General features: G+C 47.2%; 45 non-coding genes across 45 annotated transcripts; all 45 read right to left on the bottom strand.

Annotated features, from left to right (window-relative positions):
* Window positions 1-30: 30 nt before the first annotated feature.
* Window positions 31-142, bottom strand: TRNAL-CAA (transfer RNA leucine (anticodon CAA)). The gene is made up of 2 exons: window positions 105-142; window positions 31-76 (listed from the first exon to the last, which is right to left on the bottom strand). It is a non-coding gene; the product is annotated as a tRNA-Leu (tRNA).
* Window positions 143-438: 296 nt separating this feature from the next.
* Window positions 439-511, bottom strand: TRNAV-AAC (transfer RNA valine (anticodon AAC)). The gene has a single exon. It is a non-coding gene; the product is annotated as a tRNA-Val (tRNA).
* A 386-nt stretch (window positions 512-897) lies between these two features.
* Window positions 898-969, bottom strand: TRNAP-AGG (transfer RNA proline (anticodon AGG)). The gene has a single exon. It is a non-coding gene; the product is annotated as a tRNA-Pro (tRNA).
* A 434-nt stretch (window positions 970-1,403) lies between these two features.
* Window positions 1,404-1,476, bottom strand: TRNAV-UAC (transfer RNA valine (anticodon UAC)). The gene has a single exon. It is a non-coding gene; the product is annotated as a tRNA-Val (tRNA).
* A 384-nt stretch (window positions 1,477-1,860) lies between these two features.
* On the bottom strand, window positions 1,861-1,932 carry TRNAP-CGG (transfer RNA proline (anticodon CGG)). The gene has a single exon. It is a non-coding gene; the product is annotated as a tRNA-Pro (tRNA).
* A 929-nt stretch (window positions 1,933-2,861) lies between these two features.
* On the bottom strand, window positions 2,862-2,973 carry TRNAL-CAA (transfer RNA leucine (anticodon CAA)). Its single transcript has 2 exons — window positions 2,936-2,973; window positions 2,862-2,907 (listed from the first exon to the last, which is right to left on the bottom strand). It is a non-coding gene; the product is annotated as a tRNA-Leu (tRNA).
* A 294-nt stretch (window positions 2,974-3,267) lies between these two features.
* TRNAV-AAC (transfer RNA valine (anticodon AAC)) lies at window positions 3,268-3,340 on the bottom strand. The gene has a single exon. It is a non-coding gene; the product is annotated as a tRNA-Val (tRNA).
* A 385-nt stretch (window positions 3,341-3,725) lies between these two features.
* On the bottom strand, window positions 3,726-3,797 carry TRNAP-AGG (transfer RNA proline (anticodon AGG)). The gene has a single exon. It is a non-coding gene; the product is annotated as a tRNA-Pro (tRNA).
* Window positions 3,798-4,231: 434 nt separating this feature from the next.
* On the bottom strand, window positions 4,232-4,304 carry TRNAV-UAC (transfer RNA valine (anticodon UAC)). Its single transcript has one exon. It is a non-coding gene; the product is annotated as a tRNA-Val (tRNA).
* Window positions 4,305-4,688: 384 nt separating this feature from the next.
* On the bottom strand, window positions 4,689-4,760 carry TRNAP-CGG (transfer RNA proline (anticodon CGG)). Its single transcript has one exon. It is a non-coding gene; the product is annotated as a tRNA-Pro (tRNA).
* A 940-nt stretch (window positions 4,761-5,700) lies between these two features.
* Window positions 5,701-5,812, bottom strand: TRNAL-CAA (transfer RNA leucine (anticodon CAA)). The gene is made up of 2 exons: window positions 5,775-5,812; window positions 5,701-5,746 (listed from the first exon to the last, which is right to left on the bottom strand). It is a non-coding gene; the product is annotated as a tRNA-Leu (tRNA).
* A 296-nt stretch (window positions 5,813-6,108) lies between these two features.
* TRNAV-AAC (transfer RNA valine (anticodon AAC)) lies at window positions 6,109-6,181 on the bottom strand. The gene has a single exon. It is a non-coding gene; the product is annotated as a tRNA-Val (tRNA).
* A 386-nt stretch (window positions 6,182-6,567) lies between these two features.
* Window positions 6,568-6,639, bottom strand: TRNAP-AGG (transfer RNA proline (anticodon AGG)). Its single transcript has one exon. It is a non-coding gene; the product is annotated as a tRNA-Pro (tRNA).
* A 434-nt stretch (window positions 6,640-7,073) lies between these two features.
* Window positions 7,074-7,146, bottom strand: TRNAV-UAC (transfer RNA valine (anticodon UAC)). The gene has a single exon. It is a non-coding gene; the product is annotated as a tRNA-Val (tRNA).
* A 384-nt stretch (window positions 7,147-7,530) lies between these two features.
* On the bottom strand, window positions 7,531-7,602 carry TRNAP-CGG (transfer RNA proline (anticodon CGG)). Its single transcript has one exon. It is a non-coding gene; the product is annotated as a tRNA-Pro (tRNA).
* A 929-nt stretch (window positions 7,603-8,531) lies between these two features.
* Window positions 8,532-8,643, bottom strand: TRNAL-CAA (transfer RNA leucine (anticodon CAA)). Its single transcript has 2 exons — window positions 8,606-8,643; window positions 8,532-8,577 (listed from the first exon to the last, which is right to left on the bottom strand). It is a non-coding gene; the product is annotated as a tRNA-Leu (tRNA).
* A 295-nt stretch (window positions 8,644-8,938) lies between these two features.
* On the bottom strand, window positions 8,939-9,011 carry TRNAV-AAC (transfer RNA valine (anticodon AAC)). Its single transcript has one exon. It is a non-coding gene; the product is annotated as a tRNA-Val (tRNA).
* Window positions 9,012-9,396: 385 nt separating this feature from the next.
* Window positions 9,397-9,468, bottom strand: TRNAP-AGG (transfer RNA proline (anticodon AGG)). The gene has a single exon. It is a non-coding gene; the product is annotated as a tRNA-Pro (tRNA).
* Window positions 9,469-9,902: 434 nt separating this feature from the next.
* TRNAV-UAC (transfer RNA valine (anticodon UAC)) lies at window positions 9,903-9,975 on the bottom strand. The gene has a single exon. It is a non-coding gene; the product is annotated as a tRNA-Val (tRNA).
* A 384-nt stretch (window positions 9,976-10,359) lies between these two features.
* Window positions 10,360-10,431, bottom strand: TRNAP-CGG (transfer RNA proline (anticodon CGG)). Its single transcript has one exon. It is a non-coding gene; the product is annotated as a tRNA-Pro (tRNA).
* Window positions 10,432-11,371: 940 nt separating this feature from the next.
* TRNAL-CAA (transfer RNA leucine (anticodon CAA)) lies at window positions 11,372-11,483 on the bottom strand. Its single transcript has 2 exons — window positions 11,446-11,483; window positions 11,372-11,417 (listed from the first exon to the last, which is right to left on the bottom strand). It is a non-coding gene; the product is annotated as a tRNA-Leu (tRNA).
* A 296-nt stretch (window positions 11,484-11,779) lies between these two features.
* TRNAV-AAC (transfer RNA valine (anticodon AAC)) lies at window positions 11,780-11,852 on the bottom strand. The gene has a single exon. It is a non-coding gene; the product is annotated as a tRNA-Val (tRNA).
* A 385-nt stretch (window positions 11,853-12,237) lies between these two features.
* On the bottom strand, window positions 12,238-12,309 carry TRNAP-AGG (transfer RNA proline (anticodon AGG)). Its single transcript has one exon. It is a non-coding gene; the product is annotated as a tRNA-Pro (tRNA).
* Window positions 12,310-12,743: 434 nt separating this feature from the next.
* Window positions 12,744-12,816, bottom strand: TRNAV-UAC (transfer RNA valine (anticodon UAC)). The gene has a single exon. It is a non-coding gene; the product is annotated as a tRNA-Val (tRNA).
* Window positions 12,817-13,200: 384 nt separating this feature from the next.
* TRNAP-CGG (transfer RNA proline (anticodon CGG)) lies at window positions 13,201-13,272 on the bottom strand. Its single transcript has one exon. It is a non-coding gene; the product is annotated as a tRNA-Pro (tRNA).
* Window positions 13,273-14,212: 940 nt separating this feature from the next.
* TRNAL-CAA (transfer RNA leucine (anticodon CAA)) lies at window positions 14,213-14,324 on the bottom strand. The gene is made up of 2 exons: window positions 14,287-14,324; window positions 14,213-14,258 (listed from the first exon to the last, which is right to left on the bottom strand). It is a non-coding gene; the product is annotated as a tRNA-Leu (tRNA).
* A 296-nt stretch (window positions 14,325-14,620) lies between these two features.
* Window positions 14,621-14,693, bottom strand: TRNAV-AAC (transfer RNA valine (anticodon AAC)). Its single transcript has one exon. It is a non-coding gene; the product is annotated as a tRNA-Val (tRNA).
* Window positions 14,694-15,079: 386 nt separating this feature from the next.
* TRNAP-AGG (transfer RNA proline (anticodon AGG)) lies at window positions 15,080-15,151 on the bottom strand. Its single transcript has one exon. It is a non-coding gene; the product is annotated as a tRNA-Pro (tRNA).
* Window positions 15,152-15,585: 434 nt separating this feature from the next.
* Window positions 15,586-15,658, bottom strand: TRNAV-UAC (transfer RNA valine (anticodon UAC)). The gene has a single exon. It is a non-coding gene; the product is annotated as a tRNA-Val (tRNA).
* A 384-nt stretch (window positions 15,659-16,042) lies between these two features.
* On the bottom strand, window positions 16,043-16,114 carry TRNAP-CGG (transfer RNA proline (anticodon CGG)). Its single transcript has one exon. It is a non-coding gene; the product is annotated as a tRNA-Pro (tRNA).
* Window positions 16,115-17,043: 929 nt separating this feature from the next.
* On the bottom strand, window positions 17,044-17,155 carry TRNAL-CAA (transfer RNA leucine (anticodon CAA)). The gene is made up of 2 exons: window positions 17,118-17,155; window positions 17,044-17,089 (listed from the first exon to the last, which is right to left on the bottom strand). It is a non-coding gene; the product is annotated as a tRNA-Leu (tRNA).
* A 295-nt stretch (window positions 17,156-17,450) lies between these two features.
* Window positions 17,451-17,523, bottom strand: TRNAV-AAC (transfer RNA valine (anticodon AAC)). Its single transcript has one exon. It is a non-coding gene; the product is annotated as a tRNA-Val (tRNA).
* A 386-nt stretch (window positions 17,524-17,909) lies between these two features.
* On the bottom strand, window positions 17,910-17,981 carry TRNAP-AGG (transfer RNA proline (anticodon AGG)). Its single transcript has one exon. It is a non-coding gene; the product is annotated as a tRNA-Pro (tRNA).
* Window positions 17,982-18,415: 434 nt separating this feature from the next.
* Window positions 18,416-18,488, bottom strand: TRNAV-UAC (transfer RNA valine (anticodon UAC)). Its single transcript has one exon. It is a non-coding gene; the product is annotated as a tRNA-Val (tRNA).
* A 384-nt stretch (window positions 18,489-18,872) lies between these two features.
* TRNAP-CGG (transfer RNA proline (anticodon CGG)) lies at window positions 18,873-18,944 on the bottom strand. Its single transcript has one exon. It is a non-coding gene; the product is annotated as a tRNA-Pro (tRNA).
* Window positions 18,945-19,873: 929 nt separating this feature from the next.
* TRNAL-CAA (transfer RNA leucine (anticodon CAA)) lies at window positions 19,874-19,985 on the bottom strand. Its single transcript has 2 exons — window positions 19,948-19,985; window positions 19,874-19,919 (listed from the first exon to the last, which is right to left on the bottom strand). It is a non-coding gene; the product is annotated as a tRNA-Leu (tRNA).
* Window positions 19,986-20,280: 295 nt separating this feature from the next.
* Window positions 20,281-20,353, bottom strand: TRNAV-AAC (transfer RNA valine (anticodon AAC)). Its single transcript has one exon. It is a non-coding gene; the product is annotated as a tRNA-Val (tRNA).
* Window positions 20,354-20,738: 385 nt separating this feature from the next.
* Window positions 20,739-20,810, bottom strand: TRNAP-AGG (transfer RNA proline (anticodon AGG)). Its single transcript has one exon. It is a non-coding gene; the product is annotated as a tRNA-Pro (tRNA).
* A 434-nt stretch (window positions 20,811-21,244) lies between these two features.
* On the bottom strand, window positions 21,245-21,317 carry TRNAV-UAC (transfer RNA valine (anticodon UAC)). The gene has a single exon. It is a non-coding gene; the product is annotated as a tRNA-Val (tRNA).
* A 384-nt stretch (window positions 21,318-21,701) lies between these two features.
* On the bottom strand, window positions 21,702-21,773 carry TRNAP-CGG (transfer RNA proline (anticodon CGG)). The gene has a single exon. It is a non-coding gene; the product is annotated as a tRNA-Pro (tRNA).
* Window positions 21,774-22,712: 939 nt separating this feature from the next.
* Window positions 22,713-22,824, bottom strand: TRNAL-CAA (transfer RNA leucine (anticodon CAA)). Its single transcript has 2 exons — window positions 22,787-22,824; window positions 22,713-22,758 (listed from the first exon to the last, which is right to left on the bottom strand). It is a non-coding gene; the product is annotated as a tRNA-Leu (tRNA).
* Window positions 22,825-23,120: 296 nt separating this feature from the next.
* On the bottom strand, window positions 23,121-23,193 carry TRNAV-AAC (transfer RNA valine (anticodon AAC)). Its single transcript has one exon. It is a non-coding gene; the product is annotated as a tRNA-Val (tRNA).
* Window positions 23,194-23,579: 386 nt separating this feature from the next.
* TRNAP-AGG (transfer RNA proline (anticodon AGG)) lies at window positions 23,580-23,651 on the bottom strand. Its single transcript has one exon. It is a non-coding gene; the product is annotated as a tRNA-Pro (tRNA).
* A 434-nt stretch (window positions 23,652-24,085) lies between these two features.
* On the bottom strand, window positions 24,086-24,158 carry TRNAV-UAC (transfer RNA valine (anticodon UAC)). The gene has a single exon. It is a non-coding gene; the product is annotated as a tRNA-Val (tRNA).
* Window positions 24,159-24,542: 384 nt separating this feature from the next.
* Window positions 24,543-24,614, bottom strand: TRNAP-CGG (transfer RNA proline (anticodon CGG)). The gene has a single exon. It is a non-coding gene; the product is annotated as a tRNA-Pro (tRNA).
* Window positions 24,615-25,482: the final 868 nt, after the last annotated feature.

Below are 25,482 nucleotides of genomic sequence, written 5' to 3'. Positions count from 1 at the left end.
ACAGGAAGATTTACGGGTGTAAAAGGGACCTGTCAGAAGTGGGATTTGAACCCACGCCTCCATGAGGAGACCAGAAGGCTCAGCTACACTGAAGATCAAGCTCTCTTGAGTCTGGCGCCTTAGACCACTCGGCCATCCTGACGGCTCATGAGGGGGGGCTTAGGTCTAACTCTTCTATCTGCACCTGCCAATGTTTCCACTTACAACCTTCACAGCAATGTCACAGGTGTAAAGGCCCCAACAATACAACATAGCTTAAACAAAATAAAAATAGGCACAAGAACGACCCCCAGATGATGGATGCAGATAACTTTGTTTCGTCTTGCAAAGGTAAAGAAAGTTTCCCACGGCTCACTGTGTTCAAAGACCACCTCTTCTTAAACTTGCATTCAGATAATAAGGTTTTAGAGTGTGCACATAAAAGCAGCCAACGCTCAGTGTTTCTGCCCGGTCTCGAACCGGGGACCTTTTGCGTGTTAGGCGAACGTGATGACCACTACACTACAGAAACGACCTTGCTGCTTGCTACTGTTAAAGCAAAGTTCCTCTCAAGGCTTCACCCTACTTCTATTCTGCTGTATCAGCAGCGGCTCAGAATGTGCAGAACAAGTGTGAAAACCTCAGAGATATCATCCAACATGCTTGCAATTAGACGTATTCAAAATTTACTTGTGCAGGCATCGACAGACAAATATCTGATGCCTAAATGTCTGCGAGTACAGCTTGGGAAAGCATCACCTGGGACACACTGAGACTAAGCAGGTAGGCAGAAAAAGCACGGTGATCCATTTTTCTACTGAGGTTAGGAATATGTTAAGCAAAAAATCAACCGAGTATTACTAGAAATAGTCAGGCATAGTGCATTTTTAGTACGATTTGTATGTTTAGCTCTAAAAATGGCTCGTCCGGGATTTGAACCCGGGACCTCTCGCACCCTAAGCAAGAATCATACCCCTAGACCAACGAGCCACGCAAGAGTCACCTCTGACATGGCTCCAGGGGTTAGTGGCAGCTAGTCGGTGAATGCTTCACCCAAAGCAAGCAACTGCACATGTTGCTCTCTTCTGCAATATGATTGCTGTCTTTTCCATGGCCGTCATCAAACAAGAAATTAAAAAGCCTCTGTCCTTCAGACAGTTTGTTTTCTCTAAGTGTCTGCTTGCGGTGAGGACAAGAAAAGCATTTCTGCTCTCATTCCTTGCTTTCATGAAGTAGGCCCACCCTTCAGAGCAAAGGGCGAGCAAGCGAATGGCGCAAGCTATCGTCACTTCTCTTTTCGAGCTGTCACTGAGATCCCTGGAGCACACTACGTCAGGTTGGTGAGGGATAGACAGCCTCTATTATCTCAGCTTTCCTATAAAGTCAGCCAGTAAAGGCAAACACTGTTAAAAACAGCAAACCGCTGTTTCTGCCCGGTCTCGAACCAGGGACCTTTCGCGTGTAAGGCAAACGTGATAACCACTACACTACAGAAACAGACACTAACTCAGGAATCTTGTTGGCATGTATTGGGCTGGAATGCACAGACTAAGGGCCAATGTCCTTGAAGCTCAAAGTTGGGCTCTCCTTACCCGGTCTCTATTTCTTTGGAAGACAGGAATGAGGACCACTTTTATTCCAAGAGGCGATTTTGAAACCATATCCTGAAATTACACTAGAAAAACACTATGCATGTAATGTTCCTACCATGCTGGTCTGGCCCAGAAAAGCAGTTGCAAAGAAGTCCTGCACTCCTTTATCCCGCCACAAGTGGAAAATAGCGTGCAGGGTAAGGAACTTTCTCGACATACACAGCGTCTTATAGCATTGAAAAGAAGAAATGCTCCTATATTACAAGCATCCTGAAAATGTCCACAGCATGGGCTCGTCCGGGATTTGAACCCAGGACCTCTCGCACCCGAAGCGAGAATCATACCCCTAGACCAACGAGCCTGAGTGGCCAGGAGACATTTTGAACAATTTCTGAAGCGTCTTTCAGAAAAAAAGCAGGGCTATTTGGCTAGTCTCCCTCTAAGTGAGCCTCACAACGTCATGTTTTCTCTCAAGTTGTTGTTTTTTCACTCTAGCAAGAAAGGGGGCAGCCAATCTCCTATCAGCCAGTGAGCAGAAAAAAGGCACAGATGAGAACAGCAAGCACTTTCTGGCAATTGTTCTCCTCTGCAAGTCCTGGACCCTTGCCCCATAGACTTCCACACCAGAAGCAATGAAGGGCCCACCATTTCCTGCGCCTGAGAAAGAGGGGTTTGATATTTGGATTCAAACGCGCTCGATCAGGCTCAATCAGGCGAGATTTATATGAGTGGCTCACAGGCCTGAAACACTCACCTGGGAGACCCAGAGTGGCTGACTTCTCAGTATAGCCATTGTTGGGCGAGTCACCTCCTTTCCTCCTGCCTCAATCTAGAATTGGCTGCAAATCATAAGAGAGAGTGCAATGCCCGTGTGCAGTGCCTACTCCCAGCTACCTCTCTGTCTTCCTTATGTAAATTAGAATTTGCAAGGGGGGACCAATGGCATTCTGCTCCTCCCACATAACCAGGAAGCCCTGTTGAACATGTCTGCCTGTGTTTTTGCAGGGACAGTGCCTTCTCTGCCCAAAAGGTGGCAGGAGAGCCTCACAACAAATGATGGGATCAACTGCTTAGTTAGAAACCCAGCATGGCAGTTACTGTGATGGAGTGCAAATTTAATGGAAGGTGTGCCTGAGGTGTCATTTCCAGAAATCCATGGAATTGTGATTGAGGGCCCAGCCTGATTGTTGGTGGATTTCTCTTCACATGCTACAGGTTCCTGCAAAGATTGTGGTGTTTGCCGGGAACGCACTGCAAAAAACAGGAAGATTTACGGGTGTAAAAGGGACCTGTCAGAAGTGGGATTTGAACCCACGCCTCCATGAGGAGACCAGAAGGCTCAGCTACACTGAAGATCAAGCTCTCTTGAGTCTGGCGCCTTAGACCACTCGGCCATCCTGACGGCTCATGAGGGGGGCTTAGGTCTAACTCTTCTATCTGCACCTGCCAATGTTTCCACTTACAACCTTCACAGCAATGTCACAGGTGTAAAGGCCCCAACAATACAACATAGCTTAAACAAAATAAAAATAGGCACAAGAACGACCCCCAGATGATGGATGCAGATAACTTTGTTTCGTCTGCAAAGGTAAAGAAAGTTTCCCACGGCTCACTGTGTTCAAAGACCACCTCTTCTTAAACTTGCATTCAGATAATAAGGTTTTAGAGTGTGCACATAAAAGCAGCCAACGCTCAGTGTTTCTGCCCGGTCTCGAACCGGGGACTTTTCGCGTGTTAGGCGAACGTGATGACCACTACACTACAGAAACGACCTTGCTGCTTGCTACTGTTAAAGCAAAGTTCCTCTCAAGGCTTCACCCTACTTCTATTCTGCTGTATCAGCAGCGGCTCAGAATGTGCAGAACAAGTGTGAAAACCTCAGAGATATCATCCAACATGCTTGCAATTAGACGTATTCAAAATTTACTTGTGCAGGCATCGACAGACAAATATCTGATGCCTAAATGTCTGCGAGTACAGCTTGGGAAAGCATCACCTGGGACACACTGAGACTAAGCAGGTAGGCAGAAAAAGCACGGTGATCCATTTTTCTTCTGAGGTTAGGAATATGTTGCGCAACAATGCACCGAGTATTACTAGAAATAGTCAGGCATAGTGCATTTTTAGTACGATTTGTATGTTTAGCTCTAAAAAGGGCTCGTCCGGGATTTGAACCCGGGACCTCTCGCACCCTAAGCGAGAATCATACCCCTAGACCAACGAGCCACGCAAGAGTCACCTCTGACACGGCTCCAGGGGTTAGTGGCAGCTAGTCAGTGAATGCTTCACCCAAAGCAAGCAACTGCACATGTTGCTCTCTTCTGCAATATGATTGCTGTCTTTTCCATGGCCGTCATCAAACAAGAAATTAAAAAGCCTCTGTCCTTCAGACAGTTTGTTTTCTCTAAGTGTCTGCTTGTGGTGAGGACAAGAAAAGCATTTCTGCTCTCATTCCTTGCTTTCATGAAGTAGGCCCACCCTTCAGAGCAAAGGGCGAGCAAGCGAATGGCGCAAGCTATCGTCACTTCTCTTTTCGAGCTGTCACTGAGATCCCTGGAGCACACTACGTCAGGTTGGTGAGGGATAGACAGCCTCTATTATCTCAGCTTTCCTATAAAGTCAGCCAGTAAAGGCAAACACTGTTAAAAACAGCAAACCGCTGTTTCTGCCCGGTCTCGAACCAGGGACCTTTCGCGTGTAAGGCGAACGTGATAACCACTACACTACAGAAACAGACACTAACTCAGGAATCTTGTTGGCATGTATTGGGCTGGAATGCACAGACTAAGGGCCAATGTCCTTGAAGCTCAAAGTTGGGCTCTCCTTACCCGGTCTCTATTTCTTTGGAAGACAGGAATGAGGACCACTTTTATTCCAAGAGGCGATTTTGAAACCATATCCTGAAATTACACTAGAAAAACACTATGCATGTAATGTTCCTACCATGCTGGTCTGGCCCAGAAAAGCAGTTGCAAAGAAGTCCTGCACTCCTTTATCCCGCCACAAGTGGAAAATAGCGTGCAGGGTAAGGAACTTTCTCGACATACACAGCGTCTTATAGCATTGAAAAGAAGAAATGCTCCTATATTACAAGCATCCTGAAAATGTCCACAGCATGGGCTCGTCCGGGATTTGAACCCGGGACCTCTCGCACCCGAAGCGAGAATCATACCCCTAGACCAACGAGCCTGAGTGGCCAGGAGACATTTTGAACAATTTCTGAAGCGTCTTTCAGAAAAAAAGCAGGGCTATTTGGCTAGTCTCCCTCTAAGTGAGCCTCACAACGTCATGTTTTCTCTCAAGTTGTTGTTTTTTCACTCTAGCAAGAAAGGGGGCAGCCAATCTCCTATCAGCCAGTGAGCAGAAAAAAGGCACAGATGAGAACAGCAAGCACTTTCTGGCAATTGTTCTCCTCTGCAAGTCCTGGACCCTTGCCCCATAGACTTCCACACCAGAAGCAATGAAGGGCCCACCATTTCCTGCGCCTGAGAAAGAGGGGTTTGATATTTGGATTCAAACGTGCTCGCTCAGCGCTCGATCAGGCTCGATCAGGCGAGATTTATATGAGTGGTTCACAGGCCTGAAACACTCACCTGGGAGACCCAGAGTGGCTGACTTCTCAGTATAGCCATTGTTGGGCGAGTCACCTCCTTTCCTCCTGCCTCAATCTAGAATTGGCTGCAAATCATAAGAGAGAGTGCAATGCCCGTGTGCAGTGCCTACTCCCAGCTACCTCTCTGTCTTCCTTATGTAAATTAGAATTTGCAAGGGGGGACCAATGGCATTCTGCTCCTCCCACATAACCAGGAAGCCCTGTTGAACATGTCTGCCTGTGTTTTTGCAGGGACAGTGCCTTCTCTGCCCAAAAGGTGGCAGGAGAGCCTCACAACAAATGATGGGATCAACTGCTCAGTTAGAAACCCAGCATGGCAGTTACTGTGATGGAGTGCAAATTTAATGGAAGGTGTGCCTGAGGTGTCATTTCCAGAAATCCATGGAATTGTGATTAAGGGCCCAGCCTGATTGTTGGTGGATTTCTCTTCACATGCTACAGGTTCCTGCAAAGATTGTGGTGTTTGCCGGGAACGCACTGCAAAAAACAGGAAGATTTACGGGTGTAAAAGGGACCTGTCAGAAGTGGGATTTGAACCCACGCCTCCATGAGGAGACCAGAAGGCTCAGCTACACTGAAGATCAAGCTCTCTTGAGTCTGGCGCCTTAGACCACTCGGCCATCCTGACGGCTCATGAGGGGGGGCTTAGGTCTAACTCTTCTATCTGCACCTGCCAATGTTTCCACTTACAACCTTCACAGCAATGTCACAGGTGTAAAGGCCCCAACAATACAACATAGCTTAAACAAAATAAAAATAGGCACAAGAACGACCCCCAGATGATGGATGCAGATAACTTTGTTTCGTCTTGCAAAGGTAAAGAAAGTTTCCCACGGCTCACTGTGTTCAAAGACCACCTCTTCTTAAACTTGCATTCAGATAATAAGGTTTTAGAGTGTGCACATAAAAGCAGCCAATGCTCAGTGTTTCTGCCCGGTCTCGAACCGGGGACCTTTCGCGTGTTAGGCGAACGTGATGACCACTACACTACAGAAACGACCTTGCTGCTTGCTACTGTTAAAGCAAAGTTCCTCTCAAGGCTTCACCCTACTTCTATTCTGCTGTATCAGCAGCGGCTCAGAATGTGCAGAACAAGTGTGAAAACCTCAGAGATATCATCCAACATGCTTGCAATTAGACGTATTCAAAATTTACTTGTGCAGGCATCGACAGACAAATATCTGATGCCTAAATGTCTGCGAGTACAGCTTGGGAAAGCATCACCTGGGACACACTGAGACTAAGCAGGTAGGCAGAAAAAGCACGGTGATCCATTTTTCTACTGAGGTTAGGAATATGTTAAGCAAAAAATCAACCGAGTATTACTAGAAATAGTCAGGCATAGTGCATTTTTAGTACGATTTGTATGTTTAGCTCTAAAAAGGGCTCGTCCGGGATTTGAACCCGGGACCTCTCGCACCCTAAGCGAGAATCATACCCCTAGACCAACGAGCCACGCAAGAGTCACCTCTGACATGGCTCCAGGGGTTAGTGGCAGCTAGTCGGTGAATGCTTCACCCAAAGCAAGCAACTGCACATGTTGCTCTCTTCTGCAATATGATTGCTGTCTTTTCCATGGCCGTCATCAAACAAGAAATTAAAAAGCCTCTGTCCTTCAGACAGTTTGTTTTCTCTAAGTGTCTGCTTGCGGTGAGGACAAGAAAAGCATTTCTGCTCTCATTCCTTGCTTTCATGAAGTAGGCCCACCCTTCAGAGCAAAGGGCGAGCAAGCGAATGGCGCAAGCTATCGTCACTTCTCTTTTCGAGCTGTCACTGAGATCCCTGGAGCACACTACGTCAGGTTGGTGAGGGATAGACAGCCTCTATTATCTCAGCTTTCCTATAAAGTCAGCCAGTAAAGGCAAACACTGTTAAAAACAGCAAACCGCTGTTTCTGCCCGGTCTCGAACCAGGGACCTTTCGCGTGTAAGGCAAACGTGATAACCACTACACTACAGAAACAGACACTAACTCAGGAATCTTGTTGGCATGTATTGGGCTGGAATGCACAGACTAAGGGCCAATGTCCTTGAAGCTCAAAGTTGGGCTCTCCTTACCCGGTCTCTATTTCTTTGGAAGACAGGAATGAGGACCACTTTTATTCCAAGAGGCGATTTTGAAACCATATCCTGAAATTACACTAGAAAAACACTATGCATGTAATGTTCCTACCATGCTGGTCTGGCCCAGAAAAGCAGTTGCAAAGAAGTCCTGCACTCCTTTATCCCGCCACAAGTGGAAAATAGCGTGCAGGGTAAGGAACTTTCTCGACATACACAGCGTCTTATAGCATTGAAAAGAAGAAATGCTCCTATATTACAAGCATCCTGAAAATGTCCACAGCATGGGCTCGTCCGGGATTTGAACCCAGGACCTCTCGCACCCGAAGCGAGAATCATACCCCTAGACCAACGAGCCTGAGTGGCCAGGAGATATTTTGAACAATTTCTGAAGCGTCTTTCAGAAAAAAAGCAGGGCTATTTGGCTAGTCTCCCTCTAAGTGAGCCTCACAACGTCATGTTTTCTCTCAAGTTGTTGTTTTTTCACTCTAGCAAGAAAGGGGGCAGCCAATCTCCTATCAGCCAGTGAGCAGAAAAAAGGCACAGATGAGAACAGCAAGCACTTTCTGGCAATTGTTCTCCTCTGCAAGTCCTGGACCCTTGCCCCATAGACTTCCACACCAGAAGCAATGAAGGGCCCACCATTTCCTGCGCCTGAGAAAGAGGGGTTTGATATTTGGATTCAAACGCGCTCGATCAGGCTCAATCAGGCGAGATTTATATGAGTGGCTCACAGGCCTGAAACACTCACCTGGGAGACCCAGAGTGGCTGACTTCTCAGTATAGCCATTGTTGGGCGAGTCACCTCCTTTCCTCCTGCCTCAATCTAGAATTGGCTGCAAATCATAAGAGAGAGTGCAATGCCCGTGTGCAGTGCCTACTCCCAGCTACCTCTCTGTCTTCCTTATGTAAATTAGAATTTGCAAGGGGGGACCAATGGCATTCTGCTCCTCCCACATAACCAGGAATCCCTGTTGAACATGTCTGCCTGTGTTTTTGCAGGGACAGTGCCTTCTCTGCCCAAAAGGTGGCAGGAGAGCCTCACAACAAATGATGGGATCAACTGCTTAGTTAGAAACCCAGCATGGCAGTTACTGTGATGGAGTGCAAATTTAATGGAAGGTGTGCCTGAGGTGTCATTTCCAGAAATCCATGGAATTGTGATTGAGGGCCCAGCCTGATTGTTGGTGGATTTCTCTTCACGTGCTACAGGTTCCTGCAAAGATTGTGGTGTTTGCCGGGAACGCACTGCAAAAAACAGGAAGATTTACGGGTGTAAAAGGGACCTGTCAGAAGTGGGATTTGAACCCACGCCTCCATGAGGAGACCAGAAGGCTCAGCTACACTGAAGATCAAGCTCTCTTGAGTCTGGCGCCTTAGACCACTCGGCCATCCTGACGGCTCATGAGGGGGGCTTAGGTCTAACTCTTCTATCTGCACCTGCCAATGTTTCCACTTACAACCTTCACAGCAATGTCACAGGTGTAAAGGCCCCAACAATACAACATAGCTTAAACAAAATAAAAATAGGCACAAGAACGACCCCCAGATGATGGATGCAGATAACTTTGTTTCGTCTTGCAAAGGTAAAGAAAGTTTCCCACGGCTCACTGTGTTCAAAGACCACCTCTTCTTAAACTTGCATTCAGATAATAAGGTTTTAGAGTGTGCACATAAAAGCAGCCAACGCTCAGTGTTTCTGCCCGGTCTCGAACCGGGGACCTTTCGCGTGTTAGGCGAACGTGATGACCACTACACTACAGAAACGACCTTGCTGCTTGCTACTGTTAAAGCAAAGTTCCTCTCAAGGCTTCACCCTACTTCTATTCTGCTGTATCAGCAGCGGCTCAGAATGTGCAGAACAAGTGTGAAAACCTCAGAGATATCATCCAACATGCTTGCAATTAGACGTATTCAAAATTTACTTGTGCAGGCATCGACAGACAAATATCTGATGCCTAAATGTCTGCGAGTACAGCTTGGGAAAGCATCACCTGGGACACACTGAGACTAAGCAGGTAGGCAGAAAAAGCACGGTGATCCATTTTTCTTCTGAGGTTAGGAATATGTTGCGCAACAATGCACCGAGTATTACTAGAAATAGTCAGGCATAGTGCATTTTTAGTACGATTTGTATGTTTAGCTCTAAAAAGGGCTCGTCTGGGATTTGAACCCGGGACCTCTCGCACCCTAAGCGAGAATCATACCCCTAGACCAACGAGCCACGCAAGAGTCACCTCTGACACGGCTCCAGGGGTTAGTGGCAGCTAGTCAGTGAATGCTTCACCCAAAGCAAGCAACTGCACATGTTGCTCTCTTCTGCAATATGATTGCTGTCTTTTCCATGGCCGTCATCAAACAAGAAATTAAAAAGCCTCTGTCCTTCAGACAGTTTGTTTTCTCTAAGTGTCTGCTTGTGGTGAGGACAAGAAAAGCATTTCTGCTCTCATTCCTTGCTTTCATGAAGTAGGCCCACCCTTCAGAGCAAAGGGCGAGCAAGCGAATGGCGCAAGCTATCGTCACTTCTCTTTTCGAGCTGTCACTGAGATCCCTGGAGCACACTACGTCAGGTTGGTGAGGGATAGACAGCCTCTATTATCTCAGCTTTCCTATAAAGTCAGCCAGTAAAGGCAAACACTGTTAAAAACAGCAAACCGCTGTTTCTGCCCGGTCTCGAACCAGGGACCTTTCGCGTGTAAGGCGAACGTGATAACCACTACACTACAGAAACAGACACTAACTCAGGAATCTTGTTGGCATGTATTGGGCTGGAATGCACAGACTAAGGGCCAATGTCCTTGAAGCTCAAAGTTGGGCTCTCCTTACCCGGTCTCTATTTCTTTGGAAGACAGGAATGAGGACCACTTTTATTCCAAGAGGCGATTTTGAAACCATATCCTGAAATTACACTAGAAAAACACTATGCATGTAATGTTCCTACCATGCTGGTCTGGCCCAGAAAAGCAGTTGCAAAGAAGTCCTGCACTCCTTTATCCCGCCACAAGTGGAAAATAGCGTGCAGGGTAAGGAACTTTCTCGACATACACAGCGTCTTATAGCATTGAAAAGAAGAAATGCTCCTATATTACAAGCATCCTGAAAATGTCCACAGCATGGGCTCGTCCGGGACTTGAACCCGGGACCTCTCGCACCCGAAGCGAGAATCATACCCCTAGACCAACGAGCCTGAGTGACCAGGAGACATTTTGAACAATTTCTGAAGCGTCTTTCAGAAAAAAAGCAGGGCTATTTGGCTAGTCTCCCTCTAAGTGAGCCTCACAACGTCATGTTTTCTCTCAAGTTGTTGTTTTTTCACTCTAGCAAGAAAGGGGGCAGCCAATCTCCTATCAGCCAGTGAGCAGAAAAAAGGCACAGATGAGAACAGCAAGCACTTTCTGGCAATTGTTCTCCTCTGCAAGTCCTGGACCCTTGCCCCATAGACTTCCACACCAGAAGCAATGAAGGGCCCACCATTTCCTGCGCCTGAGAAAGAGGGGTTTGATATTTGGATTCAAACGCGCTCGCTCAGCGCTCGCTCAGGCTCGATCAGGCGAGATTTATATGAGTGGTTCACAGGCCTGAAACACTCACCTGGGAGACCCAGAGTGGCTGACTTCTCAGTATAGCCATTGTTGGGCGAGTCACCTCCTTTCCTCCTGCCTCAATCTAGAATTGGCTGCAAATCATAAGAGAGAGTGCAATGCCCGTGTGCAGTGCCTACTCCCAGCTACCTCTCTGTCTTCCTTATGTAAATTAGAATTTGCAAGGGGGGACCAATGGCATTCTGCTCCTCCCACATAACCAGGAAGCCCTGTTGAACATGTCTGCCTGTGTTTTTGCAGGGACAGTGCCTTCTCTGCCCAAAAGGTGGCAGGAGAGCCTCACAACAAATGATGGGATCAACTGCTCAGTTAGAAACCCAGCATGGCAGTTACTGTGATGGAGTGCAAATTTAATGGAAGGTGTGCCTGAGGTGTCATTTCCAGAAATCCATGGAATTGTGATTAAGGGCCCAGCCTGATTGTTGGTGGATTTCTCTTCACATGCTACAGGTTCCTGCAAAGATTGTGGTGTTTGCCGGGAACGCACTGCAAAAAACAGGAAGATATACGGGTGTAAAAGGGACCTGTCAGAAGTGGGATTTGAACCCACGCCTCCATGAGGAGACCAGAAGGCTCAGCTACACTGAAGATCAAGCTCTCTTGAGTCTGGCGCCTTAGACCACTCGGCCATCCTGACGGCTCATGAGGGGGGGCTTAGGTCTAACTCTTCTATCTGCACCTGCCAATGTTTCCACTTACAACCTTCACAGCAATGTCACAGGTGTAAAGGCCCCAACAATACAACATAGCTTAAACAAAATAAAAATAGGCACAAGAACGACCCCCAGATGATGGATGCAGATAACTTTGTTTCGTCTTGCAAAGGTAAAGAAAGTTTCCCACGGCTCACTGTGTTCAAAGACCACCTCTTCTTAAACTTGCATTCAGATAATAAGGTTTTAGAGTGTGCACATAAAAGCAGCCAATGCTCAGTGTTTCTGCCCGGTCTCGAACCGGGGACCTTTCGCGTGTTAGGCGAACGTGATGACCACTACACTACAGAAACGACCTTGCTGCTTGCTACTGTTAAAGCAAAGTTCCTCTCAAGGCTTCACCCTACTTCTATTCTGCTGTATCAGCAGCGGCTCAGAATGTGCAGAACAAGTGTGAAAACCTCAGAGATATCATCCAACATGCTTGCAATTAGACGTATTCAAAATTTACTTGTGCAGGCATCGACAGACAAATATCTGATGCCTAAATGTCTGCGAGTACAGCTTGGGAAAGCATCACCTGGGACACACTGAGACTAAGCAGGTAGGCAGAAAAAGCACGGTGATCCATTTTTCTTCTGAGGTTAGGAATATGTTGCGCAACAATGCACCGAGTATTACTAGAAATAGTCAGGCATAGTGCATTTTTAGTACGATTTGTATGTTTAGCTCTAAAAAGGGCTCGTCCGGGATTTGAACCCGGGACCTCTCGCACCCTAAGCGAGAATCATACCCCTAGACCAACGAGCCACGCAAGAGTCACCTCTGACACGGCTCCAGGTGTTAGTGGCAGCTAGTCAGTGAATGCTTCACCCAAAGCAAGCAACTGCACATGTTGCTCTCTTCTGCAATATGATTGCTGTCTTTTCCATGGCCGTCATCAAACAAGAAATTAAAAAGCCTCTGTCCTTCAGACAGTTTGTTTTCTCTAAGTGTCTGCTTGTGGTGAGGACAAGAAAAGCATTTCTGCTCTCATTCCTTGCTTTCATGAAGTAGGCCCACCCTTCAGAGCAAAGGGCGAGCAAGCGAATGGCGCAAGCTATCGTCACTTCTCTTTTCGAGCTGTCACTGAGATCCCTGGAGCACACTACGTCAGGTTGGTGAGGGATAGACAGCCTCTATTATCTCAGCTTTCCTATAAAGTCAGCCAGTAAAGGCAAACACTGTTAAAAACAGCAAACCGCTGTTTCTGCCCGGTCTCGAACCAGGGACCTTTCGCGTGTAAGGCGAACGTGATAACCACTACACTACAGAAACAGACACTAACTCAGGAATCTTGTTGGCATGTATTGGGCTGGAATGCACAGACTAAGGGCCAATGTCCTTGAAGCTCAAAGTTGGGCTCTCCTTACCCGGTCTCTATTTCTTTGGAAGACAGGAATGAGGACCACTTTTATTCCAAGAGGCGATTTTGAAATCATATCCTGAAATTACACTAGAAAAACACTATGCATGTAATGTTCCTACCATGCTGGTCTGGCCCAGAAAAGCAGTTGCAAAGAAGTCCTGCACTCCTTTATCCCGCCACAAGTGGAAAATAGCGTGCAGGGTAAGGAACTTTCTCGACATACACAGCGTCTTATAGCATTGAAAAGAATAAATGCTCCTATATTACAAGCATCCTGAAAATGTCCACAGCATGGGCTCGTCCGGGATTTGAACCCGGGACCTCTCGCACCCGAAGCGAGAATCATACCCCTAGACCAACGAGCCTGAGTGGCCAGGAGACATTTTGAACAATTTCTGAAGCGTCTTTCAGAAAAAAAGCAGGGCTATTTGGCTAGTCTCCCTCTAAGTGAGCCTCACAACGTCATGTTTTCTCTCAAGTTGTTGTTTTTTCACTCTAGCAAGAAAGGGGGCAGCCAATCTCCTATCAGCCAGTGAGCAGAAAAAAGGCACAGATGAGAACAGCAAGCACTTTCTGGCAATTGTTCTCCTCTGCAAGTCCTGGACCCTTGCCCCATAGACTTCCACACCAGAAGCAATGAAGGGCCCACCATTTCCTGCGCCTGAGAAAGAGGGGTTTGATATTTGGATTCAAACGCGCTCGCTCAGCGCTCGCTCAGGCTCGATCAGGCGAGATTTATATGAGTGGCTCACAGGCCTGAAACACTCACCTGGGAGACCCAGAGTGGCTGACTTCTCAGTATAGCCATTGTTGGGCGAGTCACCTCCTTTCCTCCTGCCTCAATCTAGAATTGGCTGCAAATCATAAGAGAGAGTGCAATGCCCGTGTGCAGTGCCTACTCCCAGCTACCTCTCTGTCTTCCTTATGTAAATTAGAATTTGCAAGGGGGGACCAATGGCATTCTGCTCCTCCCACATAACCAGGAAGCCCTGTTGAACATGTCTGCCTGTGTTTTTGCAGGGACAGTGCCTTCTCTGCCCAAAAGGTGGCAGGAGAGCCTCACAACAAATGATGGGATCAACTGCTCAGTTAGAAACCCAGTATGGCAGTTACTGTGATGGAGTGCAAATTTAATGGAAGGTGTGCCTGAGGTGTCATTTCCAGAAATCCATGGAATTGTGATTAAGGGCCCAGCCTGATTGTTGGTGGATTTCTCTTCACATGCTACAGGTTCCTGCAAAGATTGTGGTGTTTGCCGGGAACGCACTGCAAAAAACAGGAAGATTTACGGGTGTAAAAGGGACCTGTCAGAAGTGGGATTTGAACCCACGCCTCCATGAGGAGACCAGAAGGCTCAGCTACACTGAAGATCAAGCTCTCTTGAGTCTGGTGCCTTAGACCACTCGGCCATCCTGACAGCTCATGAGGGGGGGCTTAGGTCTAACTCTTCTATCTGCACCTGCCAATGTTTCCACTTACAACCTTCACAGCAATGTCACAGGTGTAAAGGCCCCAACAATACAACATAGCTTAAACAAAATAAAAATAGGCACAAGAACGACCCCCAGTTGATGGATGCAGATAACTTTGTTTCGTCTTGCAAAGGTAAAGAAAGTTTCCCACGGCTCACTGTGTTCAAAGACCACCTCTTCTTAAACTTGCATTCAGATAATAAGGTTTTAGAGTGTGCACATAAAAGCAGCCAACGCTCAGTGTTTCTGCCCGGTCTCGAACCGGGGACCTTTTGCGTGTTAGGCGAACGTGATGACCACTACACTACAGAAACGACCTTGCTGCTTGCTACTGTTAAAGCAAAGTTCCTCTCAAGGCTTCACCCTACTTCTATTCTGCTGTATCAGCAGCGGCTCAGAATGTGCAGAACAAGTGTGAAAACCTCAGAGATATCATCCAACATGCTTGCAATTAGACGTATTCAAAATTTACTTGTGCAGGCATCGACAGACAAATATCTGATGCCTAAATGTCTGCGAGTACAGCTTGGGAAAGCATCACCTGGGACACACTGAGACTAAGCAGGTAGGCAGAAAAAGCACGGTGATCCATTTTTCTACTGAGGTTAGGAATATGTTAAGCAAAAAATCAACCGAGTATTACTAGAAATAGTCAGGCATAGTGCATTTTTAGTACGATTTGTATGTTTAGCTCTAAAAAGGGCTCGTCTGGGATTTGAACCCGGGACCTCTCGCACCCTAAGCGAGAATCATACCCCTAGACCAACGAGCCACGCAAGAGTCACCTCTGACATGGCTCCAGGGGTTAGTGGCAGCTAGTCGGTGAATGCTTCACCCAAAGCAAGCAACTGCACATGTTGCTCTCTTCTGCAATATGATTGCTGTCTTTTCCATGGCCGTCATCAAACAAGAAATTAAAAAGCCTCTGTCCTTCAGACAGTTTGTTTTCTCTAAGTGTCTGCTTGCGGTGAGGACAAGAAAAGCATTTCTGCTCTCATTCCTTGCTTTCATGAAGTAGGCCCACCCTTCAGAGCAAAGGGCGAGCAAGCGAATGGCGCAAGCTATCGTCACTTCTCTTTTCGAGCTGTCACTGAGATCCCTGGAGCACACTACGTCAGGTTGGTGAGGGATAGACAGCCTCTATTATCTCAGCTTTCCTATAAAGTCAGCCAGTAAAGGCAAACACTGTTAAAAACAGCAAACCGCTGTTTCTGCCCGGTCTCGAACCAGGGACCTTTCGCGTGTAAGGCGAACGTGATAACCACTACACTACAGAAACAGACACTAACTCAGGAATCTTGTTGGCATGTATTGGGCTGGAATGCACAGACTAAGGGCCAATGTCCTTGAAGCTCAAAGTTGGGCTCTCCTTACCCGGTCTCTATTTCTTTGGAAGACAGGAATGAGGACCACTTTTATTCCAAGAGGCGATTTTGAAACCATATCCTGAAATTACACTAGAAAAACACTATGCATGTAATGTTCCTACCATGCTGGTCTGGCCCAGAAAAGCAGTTGCAAAGAAGTCCTGCACTCCTTTATCCCGCCACAAGTGGAAAATAGCGTGCAGGGTAAGGAACTTTCTCGACATACACAGCGTCTTATAGCATTGAAAAGAAGAAATGCTCCTATATTACAAGCATCCTGAAAATGTCCACAGCATGGGCTCGTCCGGGATTTGAACCCGGGACCTCTCGCACCCGAAGCGAGAATCATACCCCTAGACCAACGAGCCTGAGTGGCCAGGAGACATTTTGAACAATTTCTGAAGCGTCTTTCAGAAAAAAAGCAGGGCTATTTGGCTAGTCTCCCTCTAAGTGAGCCTCACAACGTCATGTTTTCTCTCAAGTTGTTGTTTTTTCACTCTAGCAAGAAAGGGGGCAGCCAATCTCCTATCAGCCAGTGAGCAGAAAAAAGGCACAGATGAGAACAGCAAGCACTTTCTGGCAATTGTTCTCCTCTGCAAGTCCTGGACCCTTGCCCCATAGACTTCCACACCAGAAGCAATGAAGGGCCCACCATTTCCTGCACCTGAGAAAGAGGGGTTTGATATTTGGATTCAAACGCGCTCGATCAGGCTCAATCAGGCGAGATTTATATGAGTGGCTCACAGGCCTGAAACACTCACCTGGGAGACCCAGAGTGGCTGACTTCTCAGTATAGCCATTGTTGGGCGAGTCACCTCCTTTCCTCCTGCCTCAATCTAGAATTGGCTGCAAATCATAAGAGAGAGTGCAATGCCCGTGTGCAGTGCCTACTCCCAGCTACCTCTCTGTCTTCCTTATGTAAATTAGAATTTGCAAGGGGGGACCAATGGCATTCTGCTCCTCCCACATAACCAGGAAGCCCTGTTGAACATGTCTGCCTGTGTTTTTGCAGGGACAGTGCCTTCTCTGCCCAAAAGGTGGCAGGAGAGCCTCACAACAAATGATGGGATCAACTGCTTAGTTAGAAACCCAGCATGGCAGTTACTGTGATGGAGTGCAAATTTAATGGAAGGTGTGCCTGAGGTGTCATTTCCAGAAATCCATGGAATTGTGATTGAGGGCCCAGCCTGATTGTTGGTGGATTTCTCTTCACATGCTACAGGTTCCTGCAAAGATTGTGGTGTTTGCCGGGAACGCACTGCAAAAAACAGGAAGATTTACGGGTGTAAAAGGGACCTGTCAGAAGTGGGATTTGAACCCACGCCTCCATGAGGAGACCAGAAGGCTCAGCTACACTGAAGATCAAGCTCTCTTGAGTCTGGCGCCTTAGACCACTCGGCCATCCTGACGGCTCATGAGGGGGGCTTAGGTCTAACTCTTCTATCTGCACCTGCCAATGTTTCCACTTACAACCTTCACAGCAATGTCACAGGTGTAAAGGCCCCAACAATACAACATAGCTTAAACAAAATAAAAATAGGCACAAGAACGACCCCCAGATGATGGATGCAGATAACTTTGTTTCGTCTTGCAAAGGTAAAGAAAGTTTCCCACGGCTCACTGTGTTCAAAGACCACCTCTTCTTAAACTTGCATTCAGATAATAAGGTTTTAGAGTGTGCACATAAAAGCAGCCAACGCTCAGTGTTTCTGCCCGGTCTCGAACCGGGGACCTTTCGCGTGTTAGGCGAACGTGATGACCACTACACTACAGAAACGACCTTGCTGCTTGCTACTGTTAAAGCAAAGTTCCTCTCAAGGCTTCACCCTACTTCTATTCTGCTGTATCAGCAGCGGCTCAGAATGTGCAGAACAAGTGTGAAAACCTCAGAGATATCATCCAACATGCTTGCAATTAGACGTATTCAAAATTTACTTGTGCAGGCATCGACAGACAAATATCTGATGCCTAAATGTCTGCGAGTACAGCTTGGGAAAGCATCACCTGGGACACACTGAGACTAAGCAGGTAGGCAGAAAAAGCACGGTGATCCATTTTTCTACTGAGGTTAGGAATATGTTAAGCAAAAAATCAACCGAGTATTACTAGAAATAGTCAGGCATAGTGCATTTTTAGTACGATTTGTATGTTTAGCTCTAAAAAGGGCTCGTCCGGGATTTGAACCCGGGACCTCTCGCACCCTAAGCGAGAATCATACCCCTAGACCAACGAGCCACGCAAGAGTCACCTCTGACATGGCTCCAGGGGTTAGTGGCAGCTAGTCGGTGAATGCTTCACCCAAAGCAAGCAACTGCACATGTTGCTCTCTTCTGCAATATGATTGCTGTCTTTTCCATGGCCGTCATCAAACAAGAAATTAAAAAGCCTCTGTCCTTCAGACAGTTTGTTTTCTCTAAGTGTCTGCTTGCGGTGAGGACAAGAAAAGCATTTCTGCTCTCATTCCTTGCTTTCATGAAGTAGGCCCACCCTTCAGAGCAAAGGGCGAGCAAGCGAATGGCGCAAGCTATCGTCACTTCTCTTTTCGAGCTGTCACTGAGATCCCTGGAGCACACTACGTCAGGTTGGTGAGGGATAGACAGCCTCTATTATCTCAGCTTTCCTATAAAGTCAGCCAGTAAAGGCAAACACTGTTAAAAACAGCAAACCGCTGTTTCTGCCCGGTCTCGAACCAGGGACCTTTCGCGTGTAAGGCAAACGTGATAACCACTACACTACAGAAACAGACACTAACTCAGGAATCTTGTTGGCATGTATTGGGCTGGAATGCACAGACTAAGGGCCAATGTCCTTGAAGCTCAAAGTTGGGCTCTCCTTACCCGGTCTCTATTTCTTTGGAAGACAGGAATGAGGACCACTTTTATTCCAAGAGGCGATTTTGAAACCATATCCTGAAATTACACTAGAAAAACACTATGCATGTAATGTTCCTACCATGCTGGTCTGGCCCAGAAAAGCAGTTGCAAAGAAGTCCTGCACTCCTTTATCCCGCCACAAGTGGAAAATAGCGTGCAGGGTAAGGAACTTTCTCGACATACACAGCGTCTTATAGCATTGAAAAGAAGAAATGCTCCTATATTACAAGCATCCTGAAAATGTCCACAGCATGGGCTCGTCCGGGATTTGAACCCAGGACCTCTCGCACCCGAAGCGAGAATCATACCCCTAGACCAACGAGCCTGAGTGGCCAGGAGATATTTTGAACAATTTCTGAAGCGTCTTTCAGAAAAAAAGCAGGGCTATTTGGCTAGTCTCCCTCTAAGTGAGCCTCACAACGTCATGTTTTCTCTCAAGTTGTTGTTTTTTCACTCTAGCAAGAAAGGGGGCAGCCAATCTCCTATCAGCCAGTGAGCAGAAAAAAGGCACAGATGAGAACAGCAAGCACTTTCTGGCAATTGTTCTCCTCTGCAAGTCCTGGACCCTTGCCCCATAGACTTCCACACCAGAAGCAATGAAGGGCCCACCATTTCCTGCGCCTGAGAAAGAGGGGTTTGATATTTGGATTCAAACGCGCTCGATCAGGCTCAATCAGGCGAGATTTATATGAGTGGCTCACAGGCCTGAAACACTCACCTGGGAGACCCAGAGTGGCTGACTTCTCAGTATAGCCATTGTTGGGCGAGTCACCTCCTTTCCTCCTGCCTCAATCTAGAATTGGCTGCAAATCATAAGAGAGAGTGCAATGCCCGTGTGCAGTGCCTACTCCCAGCTACCTCTCTGTCTTCCTTATGTAAATTAGAATTTGCAAGGGGGGACCAATGGCATTCTGCTCCTCCCACATAACCAGGAATCCCTGTTGAACATGTCTGCCTGTGTTTTTGCAGGGACAGTGCCTTCTCTGCCCAAAAGGTGGCAGGAGAGCCTCACAACAAATGATGGGATCAACTGCTTAGTTAGAAACCCAGCATGGCAGTTACTGTGATGGAGTGCAAATTTAATGGAAGGTGTGCCTGAGGTGTCATTTCCAGAAATCCATGGAATTGTGATTGAGGGCCCAGCCTGATTGTTGGTGGATTTCTCTTCACGTGCTACAGGTTCCTGCAAAGATTGTGGTGTTTGCCGGGAACGCACTGCAAAAAACAGGAAGATTTACGGGTGTAAAAGGGACCTGTCAGAAGTGGGATTTGAACCCACGCCTCCATGAGGAGACCAGAAGGCTCAGCTACACTGAAGATCAAGCTCTCTTGAGTCTGGCGCCTTAGACCACTCGGCCATCCTGACGGCTCATGAGGGGGGCTTAGGTCTAACTCTTCTATCTGCACCTGCCAATGTTTCCACTTACAACCTTCACAGCAATGTCACAGGTGTAAAGGCCCCAACAATACAACATAGCTTAAACAAAATAAAAATAGGCACAAGAACGACCCCCAGATGATGGATGCAGATAACTTTGTTTCGTCTTGCAAAGGTAAAGAAAGTTTCCCACGGCTCACTGTGTTCAAAGACCACCTCTTCTTAAACTTGCATTCAGATAATAAGGTTTTAGAGTGTGCACATAAAAGCAGCCAACGCTCAGTGTTTCTGCCCGGTCTCGAACCGGGGACCTTTCGCGTGTTAGGCGAACGTGATGACCAATACACTACAGAAACGACCTTGCTGCTTGCTACTGTTAAAGCAAAGTTCCTCTCAAGGCTTCACCCTACTTCTATTCTGCTGTATCAGCAGCGGCTCAGAATGTGCAGAACAAGTGTGAAAACCTCAGAGATATCATCCAACATGCTTGCAATTAGACGTATTCAAAATTTACTTGTGCAGGCATCGACAGACAAATATCTGATGCCTAAATGTCTGCGAGTACAGCTTGGGAAAGCATCACCTGGGACACACTGAGACTAAGCAGGTAGGCAGAAAAAGCACGGTGATCCATTTTTCTTCTGAGGTTAGGAATATGTTGCGCAACAATGCACCGAGTATTACTAGAAATAGTCAGGCATAGTGCATTTTTAGTATGATTTGTATGTTTAGCTCTAAAAAGGGCTCGTCCGGGATTTGAACCCGGGACCTCTCGCACCCTAAGCGAGAATCAGACCCCTAGACCAACGAGCCACGCAAGAGTCACCTCTGACACGGCTCCAGGGGTTAGTGGCAGCTAGTCAGTGAATGCTTCACCCAAAGCAAGCATCTGCACATGTTGCTCTCTTCTGCAATATGATTGCTGTCTTTTCCATGGCCGTCATCAAACAAGAAATTAAAAAGCCTCTGTCCTTCAGACAGTTTGTTTTCTCTAAGTGTCTGCTTGTGGTGAGGACAAGAAAAGCATTTCTGCTCTCATTCCTTGCTTTCATGAAGTAGGCCCACCCTTCAGAGCAAAGGGCGAGCAAGCGAATGGCGCAAGCTATCGTCACTTCTCTTTTCGAGCTGTCACTGAGATCCCTGGAGCACACTACGTCAGGTTGGTGAGGGATAGACAGCCTCTATTATCTCAGCTTTCCTATAAAGTCAGCCAGTAAAGGCAAACACTGTTAAAAACAGCAAACCGCTGTTTCTGCCCGGTCTCGAACCAGGGACCTTTCGCGTGTAAGGCGAACGTGATAACCACTACACTACAGAAACAGACACTACCTCAGGAATCTTGTTGGCATGTATTGGGCTGGAATGCACAGACTAAGGGCCAATGTCCTTGAAGCTCAAAGTTGGGCTCTCCTTACCCGGTCTCTATTTCTTTGGAAGACAGGAATGAGGACCACTTTTATTCCAAGAGGCGATTTTGAAACCATATCCTGAAATTACACTAGAAAAACACTATGCATGTAATGTTCCTACCATGCTGGTCTGGCCCAGAAAAGCAGTTGCAAAGAAGTCCTGCACTCCTTTATCCCGCCACAAGTGGAAAATAGCGTGCAGGGTAAGGAACTTTCTCGACATACACAGCGTCTTATAGCATTGAAAAGAAGAAATGCTCCTATATTACAAGCATCCTGAAAATGTCCACAGCATGGGCTCGTCCGGGATTTGAACCCGGGACCTCTCGCACCCGAAGCGAGAATCATACCCCTAGACCAACGAGCCTGAGTGGCCAGGAGACATTTTGAACAATTTCTGAAGCGTCTTTCAGAAAAAAAGCAGGGCTATTTGGCTAGTCTCCCTCTAAGTGAGCCTCACAACGTCATGTTTTCTCTCAAGTTGTTGTTTTTTCACTCTAGCAAGAAAGGGGGCAGCCAATCTCCTATCAGCCAGTGAGCAGAAAAAAGGCACAGATGAGAACAGCAAGCACTTTCTGGCAATTGTTCTCCTCTGCAAGTCCTGGACCCTTGCCCCATAGACTTCCACACCAGAAGCAATGAAGGGCCCACCATTTCCTGCGCCTGAGAAAGAGGGGCTTGATATTTGGATTCAAACGCGCTCGCTCAGCGCTCAATCAGGCTCGATCAGGCGAGATTTATATGAGTGGTTCACAGGCCTGAAACACTCACCTGGGAGACCCAGAGTGGCTGACTTCTCAGTATAGCCATTGTTGGGCGAGTCACCTCCTTTCCTCCTGCCTCAATCTAGAATTGGCTGCAAATCATAAGAGAGAGTGCAATGCCCGTGTGCAGTGCCTACTCCCAGCTACCTCTCTGTCTTCCTTATGTAAATTAGAATTTGCAAGGGGGGACCAATGGCATTCTGCTCCTCCCACATAACCAGGAAGCCCTGTTGAACATGTCTGCCTGTGTTTTTGCAGGGACAGTGCCTTCTCTGCCCAAAAGGTGGCAGGAGAGCCTCACAACAAATGATGGGATCAACTGCTCAGTTAGAAACCCAGCATGGCAGTTACTGTGATGGAGTGCAAATTTAATGGAAGGTGTGCCTGAGGTGTCATTTCCAGAAATCCATGGAATTGTGATTAAGGGCCCAGCCTGATTGTTGGTGGATTCTCTTCACATGCTACAGGTTCCTGCAAAGATTGTGGTGTTTGCCGGGAACGCACTGCAAAAAACAGGAAGATTTACGGGTGTAAAAGGGACCTGTCAGAAGTGGGATTTGAACCCACGCCTCCATGAGGAGACCAGAAGGCTCAGCTACACTGAAGATCAAGCTCTCTTGAGTCTGGCGCCTTAGACCACTCGGCCATCCTGACGGCTCATGAGGGGGGGCTTAGGTCTAACTCTTCTATCTGCACCTGCCAATGTTTCCACTTACAACCTTCACAGCAATGTCACAGGTGTAAAGGCCCCAACAATACAACATAGCTTAAACAAAATAAAAATAGGCACAAGAACGACCCCCAGATGATGGATGCAGATAACTTTGTTTCGTCTTGCAAAGGTAAAGAAAGTTTCCCACGGCTCACTGTGTTCAAAGACCACCTCTTCTTAAACTTGCATTCAGATAATAAGGTTTTAGAGTGTGCACATAAAAGCAGCCAACGCTCAGTGTTTCTGCCCGGTCTCGAACCGGGGACCTTTCGCGTGTTAGGCGAACGTGATGACCACTACACTACAGAAACGACCTTGCTGCTTGCTACTGTTAAAGCAAAGTTCCTCTCAAGGCTTCACCCTACTTCTATTCTGCTGTATCAGCAGCGGCTCAGAATGTGCAGAACAAGTGTGAAAACCTCAGAGATATCATCCAACATGCTTGCAATTAGACGTATTCAAAATTTACTTGTGCAGGCATCGACAGACAAATATCTGATGCCTAAATGTCTGCGAGTACAGCTTGGGAAAGCATCACCTGGGACACACTGAGACTAAGCAGGTAGGCAGAAAAAGCACGGTGATCCATTTTTCTACTGAGGTTAGGAATATGTTAAGCAAAAAATCAACCGAGTATTACTAGAAATAGTCAGGCATAGTGCATTTTTAGTACGATTTGTATGTTTAGCTCTAAAAAGGGCTCGTCCGGGATTTGAACCCGGGACCTCTCGCACCCTAAGCGAGAATCATACCCCTAGACCAACGAGCCACGCAAGAGTCACCTCTGACATGGCTCCAGGGGTTAGTGGCAGCTAGTCGGTGAATGCTTCACCCAAAGCAAGCAACTGCACATGTTGCTCTCTTCTGCAATATGATTGCTGTCTTTTCCATGGCCGTCATCAAACAAGAAATTAAAAAGCCTCTGTCCTTCAGACAGTTTGTTTTCTCTAAGTGTCTGCTTGCGGTGAGGACAAGAAAAGCATTTCTGCTCTCATTCCTTGCTTTCATGAAGTAGGCCCACCCTTCAGAGCAAAGGGCGAGCAAGCGAATGGCGCAAGCTATCGTCACTTCTCTTTTCGAGCTGTCACTGAGATCCCTGGAGCACACTACGTCAGGTTGGTGAGGGATAGACAGCCTCTATTATCTCAGCTTTCCTATAAAGTCAGCCAGTAAAGGCAAACACTGTTAAAAACAGCAAACCGCTGTTTCTGCCCGGTCTCGAACCAGGGACCTTTCGCGTGTAAGGCAAACGTGATAACCACTACACTACAGAAACAGACACTAACTCAGGAATCTTGTTGGCATGTATTGGGCTGGAATGCACAGACTAAGGGCCAATGTCCTTGAAGCTCAAAGTTGGGCTCTCCTTACCCGGTCTCTATTTCTTTGGAAGACAGGAATGAGGACCACTTTTATTCCAAGAGGCGATTTTGAAACCATATCCTGAAATTACACTAGAAAAACACTATGCATGTAATGTTCCTACCATGCTGGTCTGGCCCAGAAAAGCAGTTGCAAAGAAGTCCTGCACTCCTTTATCCCGCCACAAGTGGAAAATAGCGTGCAGGGTAAGGAACTTTCTCGACATACACAGCGTCTTATAGCATTGAAAAGAAGAAATGCTCCTATATTACAAGCATCCTGAAAATGTCCACAGCATGGGCTCGTCCGGGATTTGAACCCAGGACCTCTCGCACCCGAAGCGAGAATCATACCCCTAGACCAACGAGCCTGAGTGGCCAGGAGACATTTTGAACAATTTCTGAAGCGTCTTTCAGAAAAAAAGCAGGGCTATTTGGCTAGTCTCCCTCTAAGTGAGCCTCACAACGTCATGTTTTCTCTCAAGTTGTTGTTTTTTCACTCTAGCAAGAAAGGGGGCAGCCAATCTCCTATCAGCCAGTGAGCAGAAAAAAGGCACAGATGAGAACAGCAAGCACTTTCTGGCAATTGTTCTCCTCTGCAAGTCCTGGACCCTTGCCCCATAGACTTCCACACCAGAAGCAATGAAGGGCCCACCATTTCCTGCGCCTGAGAAAGAGGGGTTTGATATTTGGATTCAAACGCGCTCGATCAGGCTCAATCAGGCGAGATTTATATGAGTGGCTCACAGGCCTGAAACACTCACCTGGGAGACCCAGAGTGGCTGACTTCTCAGTATAGCCATTGTTGGGCGAGTCACCTCCTTTCCTCCTGCCTCAATCTAGAATTGGCTGCAAATCATAAGAGAGAGTGCAATGCCCGTGTGCAGTGCCTACTCCCAGCTACCTCTCTGTCTTCCTTATGTAAATTAGAATTTGCAAGGGGGGACCAATGGCATTCTGCTCCTCCCACATAACCAGGAAGCCCTGTTGAACATGTCTGCCTGTGTTTTTGCAGGGACAGTGCCTTCTCTGCCCAAAAGGTGGCAGGAGAGCCTCACAACAAATGATGGGATCAACTGCTTAGTTAGAAACCCAGCATGGCAGTTACTGTGATGGAGTGCAAATTTAATGGAAGGTGTGCCTGAGGTGTCATTTCCAGAAATCCATGGAATTGTGATTGAGGGCCCAGCCTGATTGTTGGTGGATTTCTCTTCACATGCTACAGGTTCCTGCAAAGAT

This window comes from Lissotriton helveticus, chromosome 10 (genome assembly GCF_964261635.1).
Source record: "Lissotriton helveticus chromosome 10, aLisHel1.1, whole genome shotgun sequence".
Classification (NCBI taxonomy): Eukaryota; Metazoa; Chordata; class Amphibia; order Caudata; family Salamandridae; genus Lissotriton; species Lissotriton helveticus.
Note: the sequence above shows the minus strand (reverse complement) of the source record. Positions and strands in the feature narration are given on the sequence as shown.